At 62.5% G+C, this 5000-nt stretch overlaps 1 pseudogene; it reads left to right on the top strand.

The window, feature by feature from the left end:
• LOC126447599 (large subunit ribosomal RNA) overlaps positions 1–5000 on the top strand; it is a 7959-nt pseudogene that overhangs the window by 691 nt on the left and 2268 nt on the right.

Below are 5000 nucleotides of genomic sequence, written 5' to 3'. Positions count from 1 at the left end.
CGCGTCTGTTGGGCAGAGCCCCGGTGTCCTGGCTGGCTGCCCGGCGGTATATCTGGAGGAGTCGATTCGCCCCTTTGGGCGCTCGGGCTCCCGGCAAGCGCGCGCGGTTCTTCCCGGATGACGGACCTACCTGGCCCGGCCCCGGACCCGCGCCGCTGTTGGCTCGGGATGCTCTCGGGCGGAATAATCGCTCCCGTCAGCGGCGCTTCAGCTTTGGACAATTTCACGACCCGTCTTGAAACACGGACCAAGGAGTCTAACATGTGCGCGAGTCATTGGGCTGTACGAAACCTAAAGGCGTAATGAAAGTGAAGGTCTCGCCTTGCGCGGGCCGAGGGAGGATGGGGCTTCCCCGCCCTTCACGGGGCGGCGGCCTCCGCACTCCCGGGGCGTCTCGTCCTCATTGCGAGGTGAGGCGCACCTAGAGCGTACACGTTGGGACCCGAAAGATGGTGAACTATGCCTGGCCAGGACGAAGTCAGGGGAAACCCTGATGGAGGTCCGTAGCGATTCTGACGTGCAAATCGATCGTCGGAGCTGGGTATAGGGGCGAAAGACTAATCGAACCATCTAGTAGCTGGTTCCCTCCGAAGTTTCCCTCAGGATAGCTGGTGCTCGTACGAGTCTCATCCGGTAAAGCGAATGATTAGAGGCCTTGGGGCCGAAACGACCTCAACCTATTCTCAAACTTTAAATGGGTGAGATCTCCGGCTTGCTTGATATGCTGAAGCCGCGAGCAAACGACTCGGATCGGAGTGCCAAGTGGGCCACTTTTGGTAAGCAGAACTGGCGCTGTGGGATGAACCAAACGCCGAGTTAAGGCGCCCGAATCGACGCTCATGGGAAACCATGAAAGGCGTTGGTTGCTTAAGACAGCAGGACGGTGGCCATGGAAGTCGGAATCCGCTAAGGAGTGTGTAACAACTCACCTGCCGAAGCAACTAGCCCTGAAAATGGATGGCGCTGAAGCGTCGTGCCTATACTCGGCCGTCAGTCTGGCAGTCATGGCCGGTCCTTGCGGCCGGCCGCGAAGCCCTGACGAGTAGGAGGGTCGCGGCGGTGGGCGCAGAAGGGTCTGGGCGTGAGCCTGCCTGGAGCCGCCGTCGGTGCAGATCTTGGTGGTAGTAGCAAATACTCCAGCGAGGCCCTGGAGGGCTGACGCGGAGAAGGGTTTCGTGTGAACAGCCGTTGCACACGAGTCAGTCGATCCTAAGCCCTAGGAGAAATCCGATGTTGATGGGGGCCGTCATAGCATGATGCACTTTGTGCTGGCCCCCGTTGGGCGAAAGGGAATCCGGTTCCTATTCCGGAACCCGGCAGCGGAACCGATACAAGTCGGGCCCCTCTTTTAGAGATGCTCGTCGGGGTAACCCAAAAGGACCCGGAGACGCCGTCGGGAGATCGGGGAAGAGTTTTCTTTTCTGCATGAGCGTTCGAGTTCCCTGGAATCCTCTAGCAGGGAGATAGGGTTTGGAACGCGAAGAGCACCGCAGTTGCGGCGGTGTCCCGATCTTCCCCTCGGACCTTGAAAATCCGGGAGAGGGCCACGTGGAGGTGTCGCGCCGGTTCGTACCCATATCCGCAGCAGGTCTCCAAGGTGAAGAGCCTCTAGTCGATAGAATAATGTAGGTAAGGGAAGTCGGCAAATTGGATCCGTAACTTCGGGATAAGGATTGGCTCTGAGGATCGGGGCGTGTCGGGCTTGGTCGGGAAGTGGGTCAGCGCTAACGTGCCGGGCCTGGGCGAGGTGAGTGCCGTAGGGGTGCCGGTAAGTGCGGGCGTTTAGCGCGGGCGTGGTCTGCTCTCGCCGTTGGTCGGCCTCGTGCTGGCCGGCGGTGCAGGATGCGCGCGCCTGCGCGGCGTTCGCGCCCCGGTGCTTCAACCTGCGTGCAGGATCCGAGCTCGGTCCCGTGCCTTGGCCTCCCACGGATCTTCCTTGCTGCGAGGCCGCGTCCGCCTTAGCGTGCTCCTCCGGGGGCGCGCGGGTGCGCGGATTCTCTTCGGCCGCCATTCAACGATCAACTCAGAACTGGCACGGACTGGGGGAATCCGACTGTCTAATTAAAACAAAGCATTGCGATGGCCCTAGCGGGTGTTGACGCAATGTGATTTCTGCCCAGTGCTCTGAATGTCAACGTGAAGAAATTCAAGCAAGCGCGGGTAAACGGCGGGAGTAACTATGACTCTCTTAAGGTGGCCAAGTGGCGGCGGTGTGGCTGCATCCGGACTTGGCTTTTCGAAGTGCGGTCTTGATGTAGTCGTGCTGCTGCTGCGAGGTGCCTTCCTTGGGTTATGGTTACAGGGAGAGTGATGCGCAATACATGGGCCTAGCCCTCTTAGCCTCTCCTCTCCTGCGGTCTTCTCCCCTTCTCGTGGGCCCGCTGATTTTCGCAGAGTGGAAGACCGCACCAGGGGCTTGGGGGGGTTACCAGCCCCCCCTCGCACTATCCCTTTTTTAGTTGGGGGCAGTATTCAGAGAAAAAGTGGTGGCCCTTCCGCTGAAGGTGCCACCCCAACTCCCCCAGCACCTAGCCGGCCAACCGGCCGTGCCGAAAATCTTGTAACTTTTGCAGCAGTATACGCCTGTAGTGAGTGCCACCGCAGCTTCACCACCAAGAACGGTCTCGGGGTCCATCGCCGCCGCCAACACCTTGCGGCCGCCAACGCGGAGATCGTCACGGAGAGGCATCGCGCGAGGTGGACGGAGGAAGAAGTCCTGTCGCTCGCCAAGGCAGAGGCCGAATTGTTCCTCGAGAGGGACGCCCGGTTCTTCTTTGTAAATCAAGAGCTCATCAGGATGTTCCCCGACCGAACGCTTGAGGCAATCAAGTGCCGACGGCGGCAAGCTGCCCACAAGCAGCTTGTCCGCCAATTCATGGAGGCGCTTGAGATCGGTCGGGGGGAAGAGCCGGCGTCCCGCCGGGGAGCAGCGAGCCCGCTGCCTGACGCGGGCGAGGCCGCTGCGCCGCCCGTCGACGCAGCCGAGGACTTCGCGGCCGACACCACCGGGCCGCCGCCGGAGGGGCCGACTGACGCCGCCATCTGGGAGCATCTGGCGGGGCTACCCGCTTCCGCCCAGCGTTTCTCTGCCCTGGATCGTGTCATAGGTCTGGGGCGGGGCACGCCGCCCGATGTCATCCTGGGCATGCTCCCGGATGCCCTTGCGTCGGTCGGGTCCAGAGGGGAGAGATCGATCACCAGGACACAGCGGCCGCGCCAACCATCGAAGCGGCCGCCTGCCGCGCCGCCGACGCAGAAGCGCAAGCGGCGCCGCTGGGAGTACGCGAGAACGCAGGATGCCTTCCGACGGTCGCGTGCGCGTTGCGTGCGCGGCCTCTTGGATGGCACCCTGCTCCAGCCGCCACCTGCCATCCCTGGTCTGCTGGACTTCTGGGCGGACCTCTTCACAAAGAAGCCCATCTCCACCGCGGGCTTCATTCGTGACCGCCTCCTCCCGCACTCGGAGCCTGTCGCTCCCGAGTGCCTATGGGGGCCGGTCACACATGAGGAGGTCGCCGCCGCGTTGCCGCCCAGGGGATCAGCAGCCGGGCCGGACGGCCTTACCCCAGCGGAGTTGCGGCGCCTGCCGCACGAAGTCCTGGTGAAAGTGATGAATCTCTTCCTTCTGGCCCGCGCCCTTCCGGAACGCCTGCTTCGCGCGCGGACGTCCCTTCTCCCGAAGACGGCTGCACCAACATCCCCCGCTGACTTTCGCCCCATTACGGTCTGCTCGGTGTTGGCGCGGACCTTTCACAAGGTTCTCGCGTCACGCCTGATGCGCGCATGTGCTGTGGACGAACGTCAGCGGGCATTCATCCCTCGGGATGGGATGTTGGAAAATACCTTCATCTTGGACACTGCTCTCACCGACGCAGTTCGCTCCTGCCGCTCTGTCTTTGTGGCATCGATCGACGTATCTAAGGCATTCGATTCGGTAGATCATGCTGCCCTTCGCCCCGTGCTGAAGGCGCATGGCCTGCCGGATTGTTTTGTCGAGTATGTCGAGCGGTGCTACGAGGGCAGCACGACAGTGATAGCGGACGGCGCCGGCGTGGGCGTGTCTGTGCAGCCAGCACGGGGCGTTCGCCAGGGCGATCCCCTCTCCCCCCTCCTGTTCAACTTTGCGGTGGACTACGTTTTAGGCCAACTGCCCTCCCACATCGGAGCTCGGATCCTCGGTCGCAGAGTCAACGCTGCGGCCTTTGCAGATGACGTCTTGCTGTTTGCAGCGACCCCGAGGGGCTTGCAGTCCCTCATCGACGCAGCTACCGCAGCCCTCGCCCACCTGGGGCTGCAGATCAACGCCCGGAAGTGTTTCACCCTCGCCTTAGTCGCGTCAGGGCGCGAGAAGAAGGTGAAGGTGGACAGCAATGTCACCTTCACAGCAGGCAACACCACCATGCCTGCCCTGCGTGTGGGTGAAACCTTCCGGTACCTGGGGCTGCAATTTTCCACGGCGGGTCGCTGTGTCTTCAATCCACGTCGCCACCTGGTGGAGCAGCTTGACGTCATCTCCCGAGCTCCGCTGAAGCCGCAACAGCGCCTCCACGCTCTCACCAACGTACTTCTCCCTGGCCTGTACCACGGGCTGGCCCTCAGCCGCACCCGGGTGGGTGCATTGAAGTCGGCCGACGTCACCATCCGGGCCGCCGTCAGGAGATGGTTCCGCCTTCCGGCGGACACCCCCCTGGGATACTTCCACGCTCCTGTTGCCCAGGGGGGCCTCGGCATTCCATCTTGCCGATGGATGGGTCCGACCCTCCGTCGGTCCCGTCTCCTGGCGCTGAAGAAGATAGGGCCAGCCTGCGACGGTGCAGGCATGGATGAGGTGCAGCGTGAGATCGAGGTGCTGGAGCGCCACCTTATGTGGGAGGGCCACCTCCTCAAATCGTCAACGCAGGTTGGGGAAATGTGGGCGGCGCGCCTACACATCGCCATTGACGGTGCGGCGCTGTCATCTTCTGCCGCCGTCAGTGGCCAACATCAGTGGGTCGCCGACA

The sequence above is a fragment of the Schistocerca serialis genome, unplaced genomic scaffold (genome assembly GCF_023864345.2).
Source record: "Schistocerca serialis cubense isolate TAMUIC-IGC-003099 unplaced genomic scaffold, iqSchSeri2.2 HiC_scaffold_513, whole genome shotgun sequence".
In the NCBI taxonomy this organism is placed as follows: domain Eukaryota; kingdom Metazoa; phylum Arthropoda; class Insecta; order Orthoptera; family Acrididae; genus Schistocerca; species Schistocerca serialis.
Note: the sequence above shows the minus strand (reverse complement) of the source record. Positions and strands in the feature narration are given on the sequence as shown.